Source organism: Acanthochromis polyacanthus, chromosome 2 (genome assembly GCF_021347895.1).
Source record: "Acanthochromis polyacanthus isolate Apoly-LR-REF ecotype Palm Island chromosome 2, KAUST_Apoly_ChrSc, whole genome shotgun sequence".
In the NCBI taxonomy this organism is placed as follows: domain Eukaryota; kingdom Metazoa; phylum Chordata; class Actinopteri; family Pomacentridae; genus Acanthochromis; species Acanthochromis polyacanthus.
The window spans coordinates 21,466,210-21,491,157 of record NC_067114.1 but is presented as its reverse complement, the minus strand read 5'-3'; the positions used below and the strand labels follow the sequence as shown (position 1 = coordinate 21,491,157).

Below are 24,948 nucleotides of genomic sequence, written 5' to 3'. Positions count from 1 at the left end.
TGGGGCTAATCTGCAGGCGAGGGGCTGGGTGGTGTGTGCCGCTTCCTCTTTTCAGGTGTGCCCGGCTCCTTGGCAGACATTTGTCCCGCTATGTGGCACACAAAGCCCCTGCCCTGTCAGCACTGATTGATCAGAGGCCGGCTGTAAAGGAGGAAAGCAGCACACCCTATCAATGATGCTCTACATCTGCACCTGAAAAGAGCCTTCGTCTGCTTCCACAACATGCTCAGTGCTGCAGATAATGAGAGCCATGCTGTTAACAGCTCCTGCAGCTCTGGTTTTTGTCATGTGTATATAGGCAAAGTGCTTACCTTTTAGATGGAGGGAAGAGACAGTTTAAAAAAAAAAGAAAAAAACAGGAGCTTTGGTAGGAAGATTATCATAATGTCTACAAACGCTGACAGGGTTGAATTTCAGTGACTCTTTTTCAGATTAGCGGGGCTTTTAAAAAAGGGTGCATTTGCAGAACAATGTGATTGCGTGTTTGATTTTAATTTTCTGACAATCTTTCACAGCATGTAAGGGATACACGTGGATGTTTTTTCTGTAGTGTGCATTGTTGGGATTTAGTGAGGCTAAGGGTGCTTTTTAGAAACATGTGAAGGCATAGCAGGCGCCTCTCAGAGCCTGGGCGATCCTGCAGGAGGCAGAGTGAGAGATAAAATGCAGAGGCCTCATTAGTAGCACATTTATCATCTCCTGTCTGTGATTTAAAAGAATGACTGGGTCAAATCACTTTAAATACCTCGGGGGAAATCAACATTTGTCATTGCAAAGCAAACCTGCCTCTCCCCACTCTTTGGGCATTAATTTATTCTGGTAAAGCAGCCCCATTCGCCGCTGTGCTGATTTTAATTTCATCCTTGCAAAAACCTTGGCTGACTGTCTATCTCAATTCATTGCTTTAACACACAATTGTCCCCTTCAATTCATTGAAGTAATACTCACCACCAGCAAGGCTAAGCCCTATCCATAGACACTGGGCAGGTGATGCAAATGGTCTTTAGTGAAACACTAAAGCGTGTGAGACATAGCAAATTATTCTTCTGATGTCCACAATTAAAAACGAATGCCATCAGCGCCGAACAGAAAACCGTACACGGTAAGAACAAGAAAGAGATTATGTATTATAAATGTGTTATTAATGTGTAACTCGGCAAGGTCGGGGAAGTCAAGATAGGTGTTGAAATATGGATGTCACCCTCAAAGAGCCCGCTAACATTGCTGCAAGTGGACCCTCTGGACACACAGCCTGACAGAATATTTATGTGTTTGCCTCCACACTGGCTCACAGTTCTGTGAGCATTATGTGAGGACAGTTGCAGTGCTGGTCATGCTAGCAATTTAGTTATGAAGGAAATAAGGGCCTTGAGATTTTTCTTTAATGACAATAGCTGTGAATGAATTCCATATTTGAAAAATCTATGTCATTTAATGTCTAATGTTGATCATTCTGTGTCTCCAGTTGTTTAATCTCGTTATATTTAACCAGTCTGAGAAGACATGAAAATCACAACCCTTTGACTTCACATTTTCACAATATGAATGTTTTTTTTTAACCAGCTACTTTAATTCTTATTCCAATAATGTTTTGCTACAATATCATTCTCACCCTCTGCATGCCTGTGGCCAGGATCAAACACACTGTCTTCTAGCTGTTGGATGATCACTCCTCCCACTGCACCACCTCGTCACTTTTTGTTAGTTCTGCTGAGGGGACGTTTAAGATGTTGATACCAGATGTGTATTGTAGGGCACTGCAAAAAAAAAAAAAAAGTCAGGAGGAAGGAAGTGAAACGGACAGATGCTGAGCAAGTCCTGAAAGCTGAGCAGGATGGGGTAAAAGCAGCACCAGAATAAACGCATATCTATTTCATACCAGTTCAGACAGAATAGTCTGCCATATGTAAATAGGGGTTCAATAATGAATGCACTTCCCCTGCTTTTATTTGCTTTAAGCCCTCACAGTCACACACACATTGGCACCATGCGAGACACAAATTAGAGAGCGTTTTAAAGGAAATATTCAAAGAGCAGCCTGCCGCCGGAATATCAGTTATTATTTTTGATGTTGCAATTTCTGACACTTTGATGCAATCAGTGAGTAGCCCCGGCATTCAGCCCTCTCCAGGGAGAGAGCTGTCAGGAGTGAGGAGCCGGTGGGTAGATAATTATGGGAGATCAAACCTCGCTAGTTAGTAGGCAGGAACGGGAGGCAAATGCCAAAAACCAGCCAATGTTTCGCAAACGCTTGTTCAAGGATATCCTAATTGCTATAAGTGGTTCCTTCAGGACTGGCACTTCAAACACTGCCTGCTGCATGATGTCATCTCCCTGGCTCCCCTTCACACTTACAATAGGCAAATTAAGGAAGAGGGCACAACAAAACATACCAGAGGATAGTGTCCTTCCTCTGTCATGACATGTGAACCACATCAGTGGCAAATGGGCATGCATGCTGCATATGAATGTATGTATATGCAAACACAAAGAGACAAGCCCCCAGATTTAGTGAAGCAGACAAAATATTCTCTCAGTTTGTTTGTTTTCTGCATATAGGCAATGCATTGTTGTTACTTCATAACTTTTTATGCTGATATCAATGGAAATACATGACATAACATCACATACCTCAATTAAAATAGAATGCAGACTCATTTATATGCAGAACACAACAAGTACACCCATACTGTTCGTAAATATTAGAGTTGTATGATTTTAAAAGTGATACATTCTGGCATCTAACTGTGTGCTCCATAATTCAAAGTGAGAACACAGTCCTATCTGTCAGTACTGTTTCCAGCCTACCTCTCCGATTCCCTTCTTACCTTTACAGTTCAAAGGGAAGGAGAGGGGAAGGTGAGTACAATTAGTTGAAATCAGTCAGAACAAATTGTCCGACAGCACTGTACTATGCTAAGACATCAGAGTCCATTTGCTGATGGTGGAGTGACCCTTTTACCGCGACCCATGCACCCCAGCAACATGCATAAAAACCCCTGTTGTCTAATCAGCCTCTCATACTTATCATTGACCAATGTCTCGTCTAATACAGAAACTAACTTGAAAAAGAATCCTAGACCTGTTTCTGTCTGCCTCAGCTACATCAAAGGAAATCCAACCCTCGGCAATCAAAAAGAAGGATTTCATGTTTCAAAAACAATTCACATTTTCAAAGGGGGACCACAGCTGACATACAATCACAGTAAACCTATTGAGTCTTCAGCTCCCTCATTCTTTTTCTCTCCCTGTTGTGAATGTGAATCTTGAGGGTCATTGATCATCTCATTAAATTCAGCCCCAAAGAAAGCGATCCTTTTCACACAGCTCAGGAATTCAGACGCGAAACACCCCCGCCTCTCTTCAGGCACACACAAACACACTCGCACCATCAAACATCACCAAATGACTGCCTTTCGCAGACAAGAAAGACGGCAATAAAATGATAAAATAAAGTCTATTTTGTTCAAAAAGGGTAAAAAGGGGTCATTTTCTGCATAGAGTGCTGAACTGTTAGCATAACAAAGCACTGGCTGGCGAGCTAATGGCTCTTCATCTGTGACAAGGGGCTCACTAGCTTTTCACTGTTGTGCTCCTCATAAAGTGGCCTGAAACAACACCTTACTTCTGCTCCTGACCTTCCTACATTCAAACACAGGAAACCCCAATGTCAAGCTCAAAGTCTGTACACATCCACACACCGACAGACACAAAGTGAGGCAAAATAATAAACATGCCACACTGAGTATTAGTATATCTCCAAAGACATTATGAAGCAGGCACAACCGTACAGACACACACTGAGACCGAGCAGGCGGGACAGCCATGTGAGCACTCAGCGGCCCTGGAGTGCCTTGGCTCAGCCTAATTGTCTCTCTAATTGGTGGTGTCTAAAGGGGGTCTTCTCTTTATTTTTGGACAGAGCGGCATGCCATCACGCAAGGCAAATTACATAGACAGACAGGCTGGAACACAACAGCGGAGACGCAAATGACAGCAAGAGAGGAAAAAGTGATTGCAGCGAGCAGAGGGAGGAGGATGATTATCATTATCATTATTTTATTCACCATTGGGAAACGACATGTTAAGAAAACTGAGTTTCAGGTGGCTAAACATCCAAATTGCTCCCCTCCCAATGGCCCCTCGGTCCCCTCCATCATCCCAACTCTGGCTGAGTATGTTAGGGATGAGGTCATGCTGCACTCATCCAGACAGTGGTGAGAGGCCTCATTCTCCACTCCTCAACCCCGACGCTTTATCCGGGAGGCCTGCCTTTGATGTGCTCGTAATATGAAGGACGCAGGGCTATCAGCTAGCTGTCAACTCGGTAACTACCCTGCATCGCTCCCAGGGGCAGCAGAGCCAGCCGAGCCAGCCGAGCCAGCATGGCCGTCCAGCGCCCAGAAGCTCTGCCGCTGATGGACCTGATTAATTCCCCGGAACGCTGGTTTGTCTTCCTGCAGTTCAGTCAATGACTTCATTCAGCGGGGTGAGGTCACCAGAGGCCTGGTAATAAAGGGGCTGCACTTCACAGTAAAGACAGCACGCCTGTGTGCAGCGCTCCAAAAAAAGCCCTTTAAGAAAGAAGAGGGTAAAAAAAAAAAAGGGGGGGAAAACATCCAAGTGTCTTTGGCTCTAGAGCAGCAGTCCTTGAGCAAGAGGCGAGCAAACTGTACTTCCTCTCACTCCTGCCTTCTCTTCTCTTTCCTGTCTCCCATTGTGGGAGAAATAATAATTGGCAGGCCAATGAATTATTAGCGCACACAGTAGCTACAGGAGGAACAATGTCCCATATTGGTGGAGACTCCATTAAATGTGACTTTCCTTTAAAAGAACAGAGTAAATGGATTTCTTAAATAAAAAAAATAAAATGGGTGTTGCTTTTTCTCTCTGACTCTGACCACCTTCTATTCTATTTGAAAACTTTCATCGTTTTTATAGAGAATAATATGTCAATGTGATGAATGCGCGTTCAATAAAACCAGTGATAATGATAGAAGTTGTCCTCTCCTCTCCTTGAGTCATAACTGATGTGGCACGGCGGTTTAGAGCAGTAGTCTCATATAACAATGCTTATTATGAGAAAAGGGCCTTTAAACAAGTCAAATAAAATTGATGTCATTCACTTTTTGAAACTCAATGATAATCTGGGGAATTTCACTCCAACAAACGGCATGGGAGAACGACACAACTTACGAGGGCAAGTAACTCACTCTCACGCTTATAGGATTGTAAAAAATGACAATTTCTTGAAATGTGCCATAAATTTGCTGAATTGCTCTTGCCATCCACACGATGATGGTTGCTTTCACTTTGCGGGCCAAGCAAGTTGAGTCACTTCATATAATCTAAAGTCACAAATCACAACGGGCCTCCTCGGCATCAGAGATGTAATATGGGACTATTGAGGCTTTTTTGGTGGCTCAGGTTAGTCCAGCATATGGGGAACAAATAAATGGCCGTCTGCGGCCTGCCTATCCATCCGTCCTGCCTCTGGGATAAAGCGTTTGAACGGGGAGGGGGTGCGAGCGAAACGGTGGCCCAGCAGTGATGCACGACACTGCAAGCTCATAAAGCAGGCCATCAGCTGACCTCTGAGGCACAGGGGAACAGGCAGGGCCTTTACGACCATCACCAGATTTAACAGCCAATAATGACTGGAATAACCGCTTAAACCTTTACGGACCTGCACAGCCGCATGGTAGCAGTGACAGCAGAGCAAGGCAGGAATAAAGAGGGAGAGCGAGTGTGATATATTCAGCCAGTGCACTGACAGGGGCCATGTTTCAATCGAAGGGAAAATGACAGATGGAAAGGGAGAGTACCCTGATATGTGTGTCTCTTTAAGTGGAGCCAACTGGCTTGTCCATTCCCATCCTGATGAATGCACAACAGGGAGAGCTGGAGAGAGAAGTGGACGAGGAAGAAGACAGAAGTGATGCATGGGACGAGAGACATGAGGGGAGAACAAACACAAAATGGCATAGGAAGAGTGCAGTTTGGAGTTTTTTGAGGGGTTTTTGTGCATAAAATATATGCAAAACCCAGATCTCATTCATAGAGAGAACAAATGAAAACTCAGAAACATTTTTGTTTTCAGTGTGTCTTGCCAATGCTATAATGCTGTTTCCAGTGAACATCCCAGTTGAGGTCAGAAGCGCTTATTTGACACTGAGAAGAATGAGTAGGCTTTCAAAAATTGTTTAGATTTTTTTTATATTAACTTCATACAAAGTGTAGTAAACAGAAAAAAAAAAATCAAATCAATGCTTTAAAACAGCACCAACTCTCTGATAATACATGATGGACAATGAAGCCTTTAGATATCTGTGCAGTCCTGCATATAGAAAGATGTATTATGGGCTTATGTGGCATCATCTAAATGTTTGGATTTAAAACAAAAAATAATAATAAACTATACACTAAAATAATACACAAACACAGTAGTGCACTTTGTACCACACTGCCCAGTATATTCAAAGCTGCAGTATATAAATTTCTTTACAAGAGGAAAGTAAAAATCCTAATTTACAATCTTTGTTTTGCAGGCTTCTTTCTCCTTTATTCTAATGTCAAGCCTAAGTTATAGCACACGAGCATCCTTTGGAATAAGATCATAACATCAATTCATTAACTGTTGGCAGCAAACTAATTCTGATTTTCAATAAACTCTCTAAACCTAATACAGTACTCATGAAAGGAGGCCCATTTCACAGGCTGGCACATGTTCAAGCAACATATGCTCACATAATCTCTTAAAAAGCATGATCCAAGTCCAAATTTAATTATGTAATAGCACAAACGAAATCAGAGTGCCGACACAGCAGAGCTCTGATACACAACATTCTGCCACTCCACTCCCATTCTCCTCATTTGTTTATTGCTCTCTCCCGTCCCGGCAGCCTCCAGGGCCATGGCGTCCAGAGTCCACTCAACGGTCTACAGATGGCTCCGAGGCTCCAGGCTCATTTCACATGGTTGTTTATCTTTTTAATAAGGTCTGCTAGAGATATAGGACTATTGTTATATGATCATAATGCTTTTTCATGGTCTCTCATGCCATTACTTTTAGTGTGCTGTGTTTTTACATACTAAGTTCAAAGTCTTTTAACTTGATGTTTTTTGTTAGTTCACATGGATTTACTGGGGTATGACTCAGTCGAGGCAGTAGCGCTGGTGGTGGTGGCAGTCAGATGAGGTTTAGCAGTTTCAGGGACTAAATGGGTGGAGGGGGGCCGGGGGATGTTCATGGTTTCCTGAGCCCTGCACTTCCTCTGGCAGCAGCACTCAACTTGCAAAGCACTGAGCTGAGGCTCTTGATCTCTGTAGAATACAGATAAAATTTTACCAGTGAACAGTGTCAGGCCTTCGCTGAGTGTGATACTGTCCGTAAACATTGCTGAGGAGGAGTAAAAATATATATATGAGCATAAAAGCCACAAAGGGGTTCAGCAGAAGACTATATCCAAGATACCAGGTCACCTTTTTTTCCCTGTAACAGTATCAATAAATCCTGGGACAAAACTGCATATCTTAAGCACCTTACTGGCGACTTTTACAGTGCAGTCGGCACTTGGCACGCAGACGATAACATTCCCTCCACACAATGGTCTAATCTTCATGGCACAGGTAGCACTGGGATTGTCTTGGATGTGCACTCTGCCGTCGCCTTGGTTTGTCCCGGCATTAGAGCCCTCGGCATTCCTTTGTGCTTTTTAACCAATGAATTAAAGCGGATTTCAACAGGGGAATACTTATCGCAAAAAATTACCCCCTTTACTCAGAGATAAACAAATCAGACTAAATAAGTTGGAAAGAGTTTCACAAACTCATTCTGTAATCAGGAAGAGCCGCTTAAGATAACAACGCCTGATTTAGACATTTTCTTACACAAAGAGTGAGGGAAAGTGAACCTTTAAGCTATATGGGACAGAGTACATTTTCAGCAACTGCCATTGCTTTGTAAAATAGTTTACTTTACAATTTGTATTTATAGGAGCCAATCAGATGCTCGTGTTGTGAGTAAATAAATGAAATTGTTGGGGAGCATTGTTTGTAGATTATATATTCAGGTCACTTCTCCCAAGAAATCTTTTAATTTTTTAATCCATGCAGATGTTTGTTTTCAGAAAACTTTCTGAAGTGCATCCCCAGATGAACACTGAAAGCATTCTTAAGTAGCTAAGTTGCTCTTATACAAAATACCTCAAAGCGTCTAAGATAATACATGTGGATTGAAATGCAATCTGCCTCTCACTTCTTCCCCAAGATAAGTACAGCCATTGACAAGACCTGGCTTCCTCCTCTTATCTCAAAACACTTGATACCAGAAACTCTGTGCATGAATAAGTCTTTCAAGATTGTGATGTAAATATATCCGATTAATCACAACAAGGAAAACTGCAACAACTAGTGCTCCCACCCCCCAAACAACATTGTAAAAATGTTCCTTTGCTTGCAGTTGTATCAAAAAAATGTATATTTCTTATCCATATTTCCCACTCACGAGCCTGTGATCACACAGCCCTCAGTCATATACCCATTACATTGATGTGTTTTAATCTATGCTAATCTATTGTAATATTTCCATTTTCATTTTTAAAGATTATTATTAACATTAATTTAAAGCAAGACAATATTAAAAAACTAGAGACAAAACTGCATTTGGATAATCTATGCAAAAGCTCTAAGCCCATTTCCATTCCTGATGGATTTAGTGACATATCCACCCCCACTACCCCCCAGCACTAAAATATTTAATTTTACGGAGTAGATCCCCAGGACACGAAAGAAAACCATCAGGTCCATGTTCAAGTTTAATTACTGATTACTGATTTAAACCTAGTCTCAACCCCCCCAGCCCCATCTCTGCCTCTGCTGTAAGAATGAAAGAGAGAGACAGAGAGAAGTGTCGGGAATGAGAAAGAAATTAAGATAACAGTGCATGTGTGTGTTTTCAGGGTTTTTAAACTATAGTTTCAGGACTTCTTCAGTAGGAAAAAAAAATGATGTTATATATGAATAGGGCAATTTGATGAGCACTTTTAAAAAAAGATTTATGTGATTTGCAAGATTACCAAATCCATCAGTGGTTTTAATTTCCTCAATATCCCTCCAGTCCACAGTGTGGCACTCTGCTCTCTGCGTGTTGCACTGAGTCAAAGCAGATTGAGATGAGCTTCCTTTTGGCACCCATCCTCTGTCCCCCCACTTTTCACACTATTAAACGTCTGTGCATGTGAGCATGTGTGTGTTTGTGTACGCGGGAGCAAGTCTGTGTGTGCGTGTGTTTGATTAAGCTCTGTCTAGCTATCCTCGTTGCAGCCGATGCCTCTGAATCTATTACAATCCCTTCATCACAGACGCCACTTCATTTACATTCCTCGGGCTCTGTTTGAAGAGTATCTCAGGTGGGAGAATATATTTTCCAGAGTGTCCCTCTTATGGGTTTAGCCAGATTCCAGTGGGCTTGAAAAGTTGCAGTTGTACACCGAGGGAGGCATTTTCACCTAATGAAACCCAAGATCAATAGAACTGTTCTCTCTTCTCATATATAGTGTATGTACACAAGGGAAATAAAGTATTATTTTTCATCCTCAAATGTATAATGGATATCGTTCTTTATTTAATACTTAGTTCAATTCCACATGTGCCGCAAAGGGGAAATATTTCCTCTGATGATGTCCCTATATTACAGAAAAGATAGATAAAAGTGGAAACATTAGGTATGAAGGTATGAGAAAAATTGAGCATTACATACCTGAGCAATGACAGTAGACTGTGTAGAATTCACCATCTCACTTATACCACAATACAGTTAATCTTACATAATTAAAAAGCTTACCGACATTTACATATTAATCTGCTCTGCCAGCTTCAATCGACATATTTTAAATCAAGAGCTCAGGTTTTAAAGGGGGGAAAAAAGAACGTAGGAACGTAAAGAGGAGAAAAGAGCAGATAAGCGTAGAGAGGAAGGAAGATGAGGGAGAAGAAGATGAGAGGGGAGCGGTGAGAGCAGTCACTTCAGGTGCAGCCCTTATCGGCGGCAGAGAGAGGACCTTTCTTATGTAATCTGTGATTTCATTCAGCCTCCGTATCAGATGATTGTCTGGGAGAAGAAAAAGCCATTTTGAGGGGAACGGGCTGCGTGAAAAGGATCGTCTCCCCGGCAGCTCACCCTTCCATGTCGAACCAGCCGCATGGCACCGAAGGTCAGCAGAATTATTGGAGGCGGGGGTGGCTCCGCCAGAGAAGACAATGATATGGCCTTAACCCTCATTTAGAGGTGCCATTTCTCCACCTGACCCCCCTGCTAAAGTGTTATTTTTCCATGTTATGAAATGTGATAGCTCTCTGGTGAAACAGGAGTCTCCAGTTAGGAAGGTAATACTTTGGCGTGCAGCGACAGCGAGACAGGCTCAGCCTCCCCTCTAAATAGGCTGGCTGTGCGGCCTTACTGCTCCGTGCTACGCAGACAGTTCAATCAGGGTAAAACAACGTTCATTTAACCGCTTGGCTAACAACAGCCAGTGGCACACAGCTGTACACACAGGAGCCCCAAGATTGCACAGTTAGGGGAGATGATGATAATGTCTTTGTGAATTTCACCCAAACATGTCATTTTAAAATAAGGCTCTGCACAGGGCTGTGTTAAGTGTCATAACCTGTTGTTTTCGGATTCTGCTCTCTTTCTCGCTCCCCACATGATAGAGGCAATAAGCAAGGGAATGGTTTTTTGGTATAGGTAGAAATATCTTGATTTAACACAGCAATCAATAATTGATGAGAAATCAAATGCAGCAGTGATTAAGAGGTCTATTTCTGCATGAGTTGAAGATCATGTTTGAAATACTTGTCCGGCAATTACTAAGTCAACTTTTACATGTGGTGTGATATTAATAAGTAAGGTGGAAAAATCATAAATGGCTAATGCTTCATTAATTTCATATTATATTTTCATTAATGCAAAATGATGTGAGCAGAACTCTGAATAATTCAATTTCTTTGCGCACCATGTGCAGTATCATATGTAAATCAAAGGTTGAAGAGATAAAGCATCTAATTGCTTCCTATGAAAGGTAGTGATTGTTTTCCTATTGATATTATTTCAAGTCCGTTCATTTTGGGGAAAATGTATTGTTATAAAACTTTACATTTTGTTGTAGTGGTGAAAGAAGGCAGTACCACCGACAACAATGTATTGATTGCCGTCCATGCTATGATGAGGAAGCTGGTATCAGAAGAGCAGGGGGGGGGGGGGGGGGGGGGGGGGGCGCAACACAGGGATGTACATCTTAGTGTACTCTCAGCAGCTCCACCTAGGGGAGCAGAGAGAAGCCTGACTGCCTCCACAGTCAGGCCCATTCTATTTTTTCACTCCTATGATCTATGATCTAAACAAAAATGGAATGGTTTGCTGTGACTTGCTCTAACTTCAGCAAATCATTCCTGATTATTTGTCACTAATCACTCCTTTGATGTGAGGCGAGAGGACACATGGCTACAGGGTCCAGTCTGACACTAGACCTTGGTTTTGGATAATGGTGCCCAGAGGGCCATGGCACCGGGTAGTGCCGGGGGTCAGAGGAACAAGCAGATTAAGGAGGAGAGGTGTTGAGTTTGTCACCTCGGGGCCTCCACCCACACAAGGAGAAGACACTGAGACCAGGCCCTGCCATCATTCAAAGCAGATGGCATTTTTTTTAATGTGTCAGGGCTTATTTTTGGGATGCAGCCTCTGGCAGGCCCTGGATAGACTAGTTATTAGGCATGTACGCTTATAATTTAGCCAAACCACAGAGGGTTTGGACACAAACCCTGAAGCCTCAGACTGAAAGACTTCCCCTCTCTCCTCCCTCTTTTCTCTGCCTTACTGTCAGACTATTGAAAGCAAAGGAAACTGAGATTGTGAGAATGGCTTTACACACAAGAAGCTAATGCGGTTTCACCAAGCACACAGCAGCATGTTGACAAATGTGCCATTTGATGAGTACTCAACTGTGAACTATCCTCTTGTCAAGTGTAGAATAGAAACATGTATGATTTGTAGGATTATTTAAGTAAAACCATTTTAAGTTGAATGAAAGTGCAACTTCCATATGAGATGCTTGCAACCTCTGCTTACTTTCAATAAACACACAGTCATTGATGAAAAACATCCTGACAAATGTACAAGGTGTCTGCAGGGCAAGAAGACCTGCTGCACAAGCACTGGAATCTAAATCCACACGCTCACATGTCACAACAGCACTCACACAAACACACACAGGCGTCAGGACTGCAAAGAGATAATTAGCAAGCACAGCTGACTCCTTGAATTGTCCTCCGTCCTCCCCCCATCGTTTCCCTGCTAATAGGGGCGTGAGTCCCACTTATTAGATGTGATTATCCACCCAGGGCTGTATGTAGATTAGCTTTATTACATCCCTCAACCAGCTTCTCTGCTATTTAGACAGAAAATGTAATTCAATGATGTAACTTAGATATAAATCTGCATTTACAGGGCAAAGTCCCACTCCAGCACTGGTTATGACAGGTTGGCTGATTAAACTATCAGGCTGACAAGCCCAGCAGCCACACAAGAGGACAGGCAAAAGTACAAAGGCCCTCTTATTATAGAAAATCCCCCAGAATAGCCAACGGTGAGGATATGGTAATGATGTAGTACCTCTCCATCAGGTCTACAACACACACATGCATGCACGCACACTGGAGCACTTACAGACATGCACATATTTGTGGACTCAAGTGCATATATACAGCAAAGACAAACACATACACACACACATATATACTATACAATATGTATGTGTTCTTATATGAGGGTGCACAGACACGCACACACTCAAAGACACACACACTTATCTCTCCAATTCCCTTATCCAGCTGAATATGATGACTGGCTTTTGGAATGACCTCCAGGCAGAGGACAAGGCCTTGTTCTGCTGCTCCCTCCCCTTCCCCTCCTCTCTTTCTTCCTCCCACAGAATGAATCTAAAAGATTGGTGACCTTGCTGTGGGTCTGTGAGGGAAATGAGCTACATCTTGTCACAGACTGAACAGGCCATTTGAAACCTGGTTTGTTGGCTTTGAAAGGGCCAGCGATGGTGGAGCTGATAACTGGAGGGGGTGTGGAGGGGTGGCTTTTATTCAGAAAATTAAAAGGCAGGCCTGATGGAAATATGTCGGCATTGGCGTTAAGCATATCATTGCAGGACGCTTATCAAGTGAGCATCTCTACAGCAAGAGAAAAAGGGCAGACAGTAGCTGTGAATCTATACTCTGCTGCTGGCAAGCTGTAGGCACAAAACAAAAACAACCAGTGAAGCTTCTCAACAGCCCTTATGCCAATAACTAGGAATATGTTAATGATTTTCAGGAGGCAAATTAACTTTAAGGGTTTCTTACCAATGTGCCATCTCTGGGATAGGATTTAAAATTCATTATCTGCACAGTTATCGAAATCCAAGCTATGGTTCAGACAGACACACAACACACACAAAGTCTGGAAACAAGCACAAATGAGCAAACTCGCCCGTTTCTCTAGCGAGATTTTGCGTGTGTGCGCGTGTGTGTGTGTGTGTGTGTGTGTGTGTGTGTGTGTGTAAGGAGCTCTCCAAACAAAAGCTGGCATCTCCCATGGCCTGCACAAATGTTTGTCTAATGTAAACCGCCATATAGGAGCATCTAATTAGGGGTGTCAGGCTGCATGTGGCTGAGAAATCTCAGCCAACTGTCAGCCGATTCAGATCGCTCCCAATCAGTGGGGAGACGAAAAGGGAAGAAAAGGAAGGAGAGGATCCAGCAACTGGGAACCAGGGACCCGAGCGGGGGGCAATTAACAGCCAAGGTGAAGCCACTCATTGTCGTCAAAGAGACTATGCTAGCCATGCATGTTAGACTCCTACCCTCCCCGTTACTTTGCCAGCATCCACTGGCACATTTGTAATTAGGCTCCAAATGCAGAGCAGTGCTGCATGGCGGTGGCCCAGTGCTGCCTTAAATGACACATGAAGGCAGTGTGGTAGCACTGTAAGAACGCATCCTCAGAGTAAAGCAGGTCTTCAGTTTTTAAGGGAGTGGATAAATGGGAAGGCCTGACTGGAATGCCACAGTGGGTGAAACCCAGAGAAAGGTCATGATAACCCAGTATGGGTCCAGTGTCATCCTCATTAAAAACCTAAGCTTTACAGAAGGGAGAAGATGCTCCCAGGCACTGCACTGAGCCTGTACGACCACACCAAGTAAGGGTGAGTCCTTCCTCTTAGAAGGCCATGGAAGCACATGGTAACCCACGTTAAACACGCAAACGTGCAGAAAGAGGCAAATACTACTTGAAAGGCTGGGGCAAACACAGGGCATGAAAGGTAAGAGTAGAAAAAGGTGTTTCTAAACCTTCTCCCTTGGCGTTGATGATTAGTGGGTGAAAACTGTGTGAGGAATGCAGTGTTTTTTCTACCTAAAGCCATGATTTGCTTTGCATAAACAACAACAACAACAATAGCAGGCAGGTTCTTCTGTAGAAGCCACACAATGAGCTCAAGGGTTCCTCATAACATCTCATTATAGTTAATGAGCGCTGTGTGTTTACAATGTGTAGCTCTATAGAGCTAGCAGTGTTTACCCATCCCCTCCTCTCAATGGAGATCACTCAGCACACCCCAAAACAAAGGAGGATTTGTTTAGCCATGGGCTGTGTTTCTTCCCCTCTGGATCATAGGGCTCAATCTAGCAGGCACAGTCTGTTAGCACTATCTCCCAAATTCATCACAGCTACCATGGAATCCCCAAATATACACTAGGTTACAAACCCACATAATTAAGTTAGATTAAACACTAAACACTATGTGTACTATACCTCTAAAAAAAAAATACATATCCCGAAAGAGGGACCTGAACAGCAACAGCAAAGTAGTCCAGGGTAGCTTGTCTATTGGCTAGATTTAGCAAAAGTAAATCAGTCAGCAAACTCCCCAAAGACCAACAGGGGTCTGTAGGGCCGTGCAGCTCACATCTGGATGTCCTGTCAAAAGTTTGCCATGAATACACACTTGGTGAAAGAAGTGTTAAAACATGTAATGCTATCCACATTCCCCTCTTGCTGGAGAATCTGACAATCAAGTCAAAAAATCAGAGACTGGGACTGGTGAAGGTTTTAATCTGATTTTCTTTGACTTTGTGCCGTCAGAACAGAGAACAGCTCATCTGCCTTTCTTCCACGTGCCTCTGTAATTAAACAAGTAAGAAAGCACCATAGGAGAGGAAAATTAAACACATTAAAATGTTCCTGGAACATCAATACAACACATACCTCACTGCATTATACGCCTATCCACTAATTAAGAAAATAATTATCAGCACCTAAGATCCTTGCATAAAAAGCTACAGGAGAGTTCTGCATGGTAGACTCTTCTCTTAATCAGTGTGTTCGGAAGCATGGCAATTGAGAGGCTGATTGAGTCCTGTGTTGAGTGTGTGTTAATCTCTGATTAACATCTGCGTGCGATCTCGTGGAAGTATGGCACCAGTGAGCCCTATGTTCACACAGGGCATGAAATATCCAGGCGTGTAATAACATTTTATTTACAAAGGGCCCACTGGGCACAATGCATGCCAGCACTGCCAAACCAAGCCCAATGCAATTCACTTGAATGCAATATATTACCCTGGCAATCCAACTGGGGAAAAGGAAAAAGGAATGGCTTTAGTCACACTGGGTTATTAGGAGCTGGGAGCTGATGGATACCTGTAAGGCAAACCTAATCCAACACTCACTGGGCTTAGGAAAGAACAGCAGGGTACCTATAAAAGCGGGAAGATGAGGCGTGATGAGGACCATACGGGAGGCTCCTACTTGACCCAAATCCTTTCATTTGTCTGTAGTAAGACCTGCATCACCTCCCCAGCGAGGGCCGGAGCAGGCCTGTATTTCAGGGAGGAATGTGAGGCATGCAGACCACAACGCCCATCCACTCCTCTTAAATCAATGGTGCATTTAGCCAGAAACCTGCTGGATCAAAATCAATAAAACACACTATTTCAGCACACAGTGGGGAAAACAAACACATAGCAAACATTAAATCATTAGCATGTGGAGTGACAGCAGTGTATGGAAAAGTAAATATGTATACATGATGACAGCATGTCGGAGTTGCAGTGGTGTGGTGCAGTAAGAAAAACATTTTTGTTCATTATGTTCAAGACTTAGAAGTTTCTTGGACAGACATTGAAGCAATGTCAACATTTACATCCGATGCACAGTCAAAATACAAGGCTTGAGGTATTCTAGTGCGTCCATATGGAATGTGGGGAACATACAATCAGACAATGTATGAAAATATATGGCCCAATTCATATTCATTGTTGCTGTGAACTGACAGCTTATCTGAATAATCTCCACTTTATGCAAGTGTGAAAATAGCACCTATGGGCTGACCTATTGCACCCTTGGGGCTTGGAAGAAGCACATCATTTATCTGGTAAGTTGAATATCCAACATGGTAATACCAAAATAATATTCTTGGCAAAAATGCAATGTTTTTACTCCCTCATTTTGAATAAAATATGTGACACCAAAAAAAAAAAAAAATTAGCCAGTGTGTTAAAGTTTATACTGAAATATATGTGTATATTTATTTTTTTATAAATTGAAAATACCAAGGTCAGATTTACATACACAACTGTACTGTTTTCAAATGCACACATAAAAATAAATTAAACTGATTATACAGTATTATTCGTCCCCAAAAACACCCTACTGAATCATAAACACAAGGTTTATTTATATAGTATTTATGTGTGTTAGTTTAAGTATCAACTATGGACAGATATAAACAAACCCTTTCAACCATGGATCCGTAGGCCACATAAGTCTGTTCATTTTCTGTATTTTATGCTGTCTTTCCCCCTTTAAGGATTCTCTTATAATGAATATATGCAAAAGTCCATTAGAGCATAAAAACACAGACGCCGAGCCCTCGCTTCCCCCTTTCCACAACATTAAAAAAAAAAAAAAAAAAAAAAAAAACAAGCTACCAGCATCGCTTTCAATGAGAACTACGGCTTTCAAACTGCTTTGGTGTCCTACAAAATTACCATATGAGAAGCTATTTACGACTCGACAAAATTTCTGTGTGTTTCCATGAGAGTTCAGTCCGTTCCTGTGATGGAACAAAATGAAAAGCCTGCCTTACTTGTTGCACGCAATTAAGCCCCTGCGAAAAGACAGTCGGGGCAGTTTAACATTTCATAGGGCTGTAATTATTCTTTAACTGTTAGAAAGTGTTGTCCCCTAGGAGCCAATTACTTGAAAAGCGCTCATCACACACAAGATATATACAAACAAATCCTTCAAGCACAAAGTAAATGTTTAAACATTAAAAGGGATGAGCGGAGGAACCCATACCAATCAGTTTTGGTAGGAGCTAATTACTAATAAGAGCAGCAACCCCGTTGTGTTAGATAATTATGACACCAACTTGCACCTCAAACACACAGAGCCCTGGCTGGCTGCTGCACCGTGGCTCTTATGATCGCAGAATCAAGCAAATACTGCAGAGACCAAATGGACGGACACATAAACTTATTGGCATCGCAATTTCAACACATGCAGGAAAATAATAACGCTTCAACACACCTGCATCTTCCAATCTGATTTGGATTTTTTAATAATTTACAAAGCAATCAACAGACTAGGAAATCTCTATAATTTTTCAAACTGTGGCTGTTGTTTGAAATATTCTCCTGTAAAAAAAACAATCCCTTTTGTAAGCAAACTTAAAAATGTCTTTTTAATTTGTTTAATCAATTTGCAGAGTGAGGTAAGTTACTCTTCTGGAATCAATTGCATGTCACTCACCATGAAAAGTAAATTACATTTATAAAACAGTTCAGGAAGCTGAACTGGGCTGGACGCCACCTTGAGTGAATTACATCACTTATTTTTAACTAAAATAAAAACTTAAGAGTCAATATTAGCTTAAGTGACTTAGATGGATAATTCTTCAGTTCAGCAATCATATTAACCTCCACTTACTCTCTACATCTGCTTGGCCTGTTGTTTGCTCATCTAATCAATCTCCTTCAGCCTTGTTCTTTAATGTCCTACCACGTTTGGCCATCTCTAAATATCCGCTAATGCCCGGGAAACATCAGGCCCTCAATGATAGCACTGTAAATGTAATTTATTTCTCACTCATGCAAGCACTTGAGCTAAACGATTATGGCTACTGAGGAGCGGCACACTATATAAGATAAATATTGATTGACTGGATGGTTTGTTAGCTACAGTGAGGAATAAGGTCTGAGTGAGAAGAGGTGCCTATAAAGATGGGCTGGTGGTGGTGTTGAGTGGTCTTGTGCCAACCAGGCTTGTTCCAAATAAAGAATAGGCTGGCTCGACCTGGCTCGGCCACAAACAAACATTTCACAGGAGCTGAACAGTTTTAGATCCAAAACCAAACAGATCCTCCCTCTCTCCCTGTCTGTCTCTCTCTCATTGCTCTTTTAGCAACAATGTGCTAAAAGCCTGCTGACTTGCTTTTCAGTCCTCTGCGTGGACACGGCTAGGTTAATTAACACATGATGCAACACACGGTGAGCACATGAAGAGCACCAAATCATTTTCTTTTTGCTTTTATAATGTTATGTGTTGGCTATTATGTCACATTCACATTAAACATGCTTCAATGGGAATATATTTTACATTTTAAATCAGTTGGACATGTTGCCAGGTTCTAATATCTTTGTGTATATTCGTGAATAATACCTGCCAAAAACTGTTGAAATAATAGCACTGCAGCTCCTCTTTCCTTTTTGTAAGAAGACAAACTAATTAGTTTTTTTTCCTCTGAATCAAATGTTACTCGTGACATTTTCAGTCAGTAATTGGGAATACATTTCAATATTAAATCCCCACACTTGTAATGTAATTAAAAGAATGAAGAAAATAAAAGAATGACACATATTCATTTTAGGTGTGCATGTGTGCGTCTTCTAATGTAAATGCCAAAAATATCAGAGAATCAAAATAGGACAAAAGAACAATGTGAGATGACTTGGATTCTTCTTCATATGTGAAAGGACATTTATGTTTGTGAAGGATCACACACAAACACACACAGGCTTTGTTTGCCTTGTTTCATCGTCCTTGACATTATATTGTAACAGCATCTCTAGAGGCCCAGGCATAACCTCAAAATCCTGTTTAGTCAAATTAACATTAGGACTCCCACTGCAATGAAGCACAGCCCTGATGTAACATATGAGACCCACTGATGTGAAAAACATTATCAGATGTACAGCCAATCAATCTTCTCGTTGCCCGGGTGCAGAAGTATCTCATATTAAAAGAAGAGCCACTGAAGTCCATTTATTCCTCAACATTATGATGTTTGTACAGCATACTGCACACGTGAAGGTGTGTGTGTGTTTTGTAATTTGTGTAGGAAGCAAATGCATCTTGATTCTGTTTGAGTGTGCGCTTGTGTTTATGTGCATGTCAGAGGCTGTCAAACTTTTTTTCCTGACCCTCAATTACCACAAACACAAGCATATACACACCTTACACAGGAATTTTCCACTAGTGTAAACAACGTTGTGTTGTTGACGTGTGAGACTGACTGAGAGAGAAACAAAGCTGTCTCAAATCCCATTTGGGCTGAGAGGCGGCCCATATGGAAAGTTACCAAATAGTGCTAATACTGCTAATAGGATGTTCCACTCTAAATAGGAGCTCATGTTAATACCCAGATTTTCATTCATGCTGGAAATTGTAGTTTTAAATTACAGTTTAATGCTTCAGATTTTTAATAAAAAAAAGCCCCTCAAAAAACCTTCACAGCAACACAAAAATTACCACAGCCTCTGAACAGAGCCTCAGCCTCCCATTGTCAGCCAATTACTATGCAATCTCTTTCTTATGACTGAATAGCTCACTGTTAGCAAATAATGAAAAGGCAATTATGGCAAAGCTGTGTTCATATTACCCTCTTCATTTTATGCAGGCTGTAATTATTGTCAATCCTAGAGGCTTACTCTACCATGTAAGAGGCAGCAGGGAAGAAAATGGAGTGGGCTGGTGCATGGCAAATTGGAAATGTCACAGCTACCTTTTTATCAGCACCACTAGACCTCTTTGTGCATGTGTGAATACACGTACACGTACATGTGCACCTATACACATGCATTGCAAACATACATGCTTTTACCTGGGTGTCCATTAACACACACGCACACATACACACATCCAGGGCAAGCATTTATTTACACATTAACACACACATATTTACTCCCATCATTACCAATCATAAATTCACCGGCGGGTAAAAAAAAAAAAAAAAAAGAAAGAAAGAAATTGCACACACAGCACACGCAAAACGATGTGTGTTTTGCAGAATCTTCACCTCAAGCTGTTACTGTAGCTTAAGTACAACGCTAGCGGGTGAAGAAATAAATAAATAAACTGATAGATGAAGCGGGTCTGAGAAAAAACACACACACGCACACACACATATTCCTTTTGTTCTTTCCTTTTTTTCCTGAAAACAATGATTCCCTGAAGACTCTTGGTTTTCTTTCCCTGCCAGTGTCTGTCTAACAGCAAAGTGGTGGATATATTCCTTTTGCCTTGGCCCTCATTAGCTGTCTCCATGCTGTTCAGTAATAGGGAGTGGCACATAAATGATTCCCTTTATAGAGTTTGATGTGCCACACTGAGAAGACCACAGCCCCCGTATGGACAGCACCCCCCATCAACCCCTTCACCACTGCCGCCAACACTCCCCCCCAGATGGAGTGCACATGGCGGGAGGCAGGGCTGGAGGGGCGAGGGCTGTGTGACACGCATGACAAACGCCTCAGCCTATGTCGCTGCTAATTCTAATGGGCGGCGCTGACCCTTAAAAAAAAAAAAAAAAAACATTTCATCAATGTTTCCCTAAGTGCCACTAGCAGAGGTACATAATTAGGGTGGGACATCAATAAAGGCTCAGGCACAGGCACGACTGTGGCGCACATGGCACCCGGCGCAGCGATGGTAAGATGGAAACACAGAAGGGATATACAGGCAGGAGGTGCAGCGAGGAGAGATCTTTTGTCAATACTCTTGCATGCATCCCTGACAAATCAAAGTGAATAAACAATGTCGTGATACTACCGTACCTTGACAGGCGAGAAGCAGGTCTACTAACACGATTCTGACGGCAGACTTTTCAAGGTCAGCCTTTAAGCTCTTTAACTGCACCGTTTCAGGCTTTGCACCAAATTCAACTCGACATTCATATACCTGGCAAGCACATTTATAATATATTTTTTTTGAAAGTTATTTTCTCCTTTCTCTTTTTTCCCCCCACTTCGTCCCACAGAAGCAGGTGCTGCTCCTTTTGTGTTTAACAAGATTCTTGAAAGTGTGCATGAGGGAAAAGTGCATTTCTTAAAGGAAGGAGTTGCACTACACGAGGCTGTCTTCCAAACGTGCTTTTCAAATGGATACTGAAGCCTGTCACAGTCATATTACTTTACCTCTAACATAATAGCATCGTCTAGTGCACTCCAACACAAAAGACAGCCAGGGAAACATCACAACAGGATCAGGGAGAAGAAAAGCCCTCTTTTAACTTTCAAAACTCCTTAAGTTCTCAGAGCACACAGACTTCGGTGTGCCGCTAGCTTACGACGGTGTGTTTGCCTGCTGCTTAGAAGAAGGGTGGAGAGAGAGGCAGTAAAAACAATGTAGTCATTACAGCTCACTTGAGTGTCATTTTGGCAGGCAGCGTTATATCGCTGCTTGACTTCAGATGTGTAACTGAAATCACTCCTCTGTTGTCTTGTGGCCTGGTGGCTGTTAGGTAGAGTTACAAGGCACACAAACAAACCAAAAAGATGCCAATTTACTTCCCGACACTGTTCTCCATATTTGAGAATTTTGAAAGCAAAGTGTTTTGATTTTCGCCAAGCGCACAAGGTGACAGAATATGATGGCAGAATACAGTGATCAATCATAGACATTTTGTGGAGGTTGCTCAGTTCTTTTCAGGTACAGATCTCACCCAAAACAACAGCACAAACAGCAACAGCTGCTGCAGCAACTAGACCTACAACAACACCAAAATGATTCCTGAGAGGGCCTGCATGACAGACTCTGTGTGTGTGTGTGTGTGTGTGTGTGTGTGTGTGTGTGTGTGTGTGTGTGTGTGTGTGTGTGTGTGTGTGTGTGTGTGTGTCATAGAATACTCGGATTTGATGTCATGATTGTCACAGACCCTTGAAGCGAGTGGCCTATGTGTTCCTCAATTCAGTTTGATGTGTCTCTCCTACACACACACAGTGACACACATACACTTTCATACACACCTTGTGAGCCTTGGAGTTCACTCATCCTCCACATCTGTCCTGGAAAAGCTGTAAATAAAGCAAGGAAGAGAGGGAAAAAATGAATGGGAAGACAGAATAATACCCTTCATCCCTCAAGTCGTCTGGCTCAAAGAAATTATTTCCTGCAATAACAGGTAGTGTGAATCTGCAGAGGCCTGATGATATGTGAATAACACAAAATGACCAATTACACTAAACATGCCAGCTTTAATTTCCTGCCTCTGAGGACAGTAAATAAACATGGCATCTATGAAGGCGCAAGTGGAAAGTGCTCCGCTATCAAAGCCATCCCCGAGTTATTTTCTTTGATTAGCTGCCAAGGCCCAGATACCCCGCCTGTTTTAAGTCATTTGAGGCGTTCAAAATGAAATTATAGAGCATCTCTCCGAGATATTAGTGTTAAAGAGCAAGTAGCCCATGGCTACAGTAATCCCCTGTTAATCCTGACCTAATGAGACCAAGCATGAGAGAAGGGGAAACACAGGGTTAAAAGGCATTAGTGGGACTTAATGGTGCGGCATCTAAGGTTTCTTAAAGGGTAAATTATACAACAACAGCATGTTCACATTATGTCAGTGAAAGTGAAATAGTGTAGAACATGGAAAAACAAACGCATCACAAATAAAGAGAGCAACACAAAATCAAAAACTGTGAGATGAAAAGATCAACACCTGTTATGCCCTTGATCTTAATACTCTTTCATAATTTAATTTTTCTTTCATTTGTACCTTCTCGGTTGTACTGATATAAAGAAACTAATAAACAGAAATATAATTAAAATAGCAAATAAAAACATAGCTATTGTGTTTGTGTGCTTGTCATTATGTAAGTCGTGGAAGGTAGTTAGAGTCTGCCTGACATCGTAATACTATTAAAGCATGATGGTGACCAGTATATGTCACATTTAAGTGACTGAATGATATCGAGTTATTTTCTCCCTGCAACCTCCTGTAGCAGCAATAAACGAACGGATGTTTAATGAATATGTAACAGCTACTGCAGACACCGAGCCATGTACTGTATATCAGCCAACAAATCAAAGTGTTGTGTTCAGTTCAGGGTTTACTAAAGATGCTTAAGGTTACTATGAGGCACAGGTGGGGTTACAGGTCTATCAATCCCAAGACAAGGCCCTACCTGAGAGGCATTCTTCAGGCCAACACATTCTCTTTTGCTCCAGTTGCTGCTTGTACGGCCATAGGTAAGAGGGCTTTCAGTCTGCACAACCAACCTTTAAATGCAACATTTCGTCTTGTTTAAAGCTTGACAATTGGAAATACTGTAAAAACACTTCAAAAAATATATTAAACAAAAAAACTAATTACATTTACTTTTTGTTCCAGAATGCAAAAGTAACTACCAGATTAAAAAATCATGAGATTTAGTTCTAAATTAATAATTCATATCTATAATAGACATTTTCTCTTTAAAGGGTATATTTTTAGATGCTGCTTTAGTTCAAAAACTAACCTGTTCCAAGAGTGCTTTAATAAAGTCAGTACCACAGTAATAAGGTACAGTGGTGTGCCAGCGGGGCGGCCAAACTCATGCAAAGGCAACACAGCACTCAGCACCCAGATCAGCAGGGCACTTCCTCCTCACCCCTCTGATCTTTAATAGACACTAATCAGATGTGGGCCTGGAGAGAGAAAGAGACAGGAGGAAAGAGAGCGAGAGAGAGAGAGAGAGAGAGAGAGAGAGAGAGAGAGGAGGAGGAATTGAACATTTAAGTCCTTTATTAAAGAACTATTTGCTTTTACACATGGCACCTCGGTGATGACAGATTGTTTTTACAATGCAAAACTTAACAAGCCAACAAATCATAATAAGCCAAGAAAAATCAATGCTGCCAAATATAAATGTAGCCAATCAAAAAAAATGAAGAAAAAATAGAATTCACATGTCACCCTAGACAGAGCTCAAAATGTCATTCATCCACCAAATGTTTCTGTTTATAGCCTCCATGCTGTTTGTGTGTGTGTTTTTAAAAAAAAATCTACATTGAATTAAGTCTAAAAAAATACTAAGTGTGATAAAAAAGGAGCGAATTCTGAAATTATATCTTCACCTACTATTATGCAAAAAAACAAAAAACATTTGCAAGATCAAATCTATTCAAAACCCTGGCATTTTTAAAACTGACAGAGACCTAAAAAAAGAGAAAAAGACAGTGTGTGCAAGTGTGTGTGTGTGTGTGTGTGTGTGTGTGTGTGTCAGACACAGCAAGGAAAACATGAAGCTTTTAAACCTGAGATTGAGCGCAGCCTCCATCTTTCAAGAATTCATAAATTAATCACCAGGCATGAAAATGTCCAAACAAACACATGAAAGTTAGATGCTTCTCTTGTGTGTGTGTGAGCATGTGAGTATGTGTGTGTATGTGTGTGCAAGCAGGGAGGGTGTACATATAGAAGCTGTGTCTGATCCTTGACTTGTAATTAAGCTTATAGCTTTACACAGTTGCATGCACATACACCCACACATACACACAGTTAGTCAGTCAGCAAAATGAAAGACCACACTCTTTGTCTCTTTTACATTCTCATAGACACGCACACACACACACATGTATGC

At 41.8% G+C, this 24,948-nt stretch overlaps 1 long non-coding RNA gene across 1 annotated transcript; it reads right to left on the bottom strand.

Annotated features, from left to right (window-relative positions):
* Positions 1-24,054, bottom strand: LOC127530904 (uncharacterized). Its single transcript, XR_007937673.1, has 4 exons — positions 23,845-24,054; positions 23,512-23,605; positions 22,354-22,401; positions 1-1,757 (listed from the first exon to the last, which is right to left on the bottom strand). It is a non-coding gene; the product is annotated as an uncharacterized LOC127530904 (long non-coding RNA).
* Between the last annotated feature and the right edge of the window lie 894 nt (positions 24,055-24,948).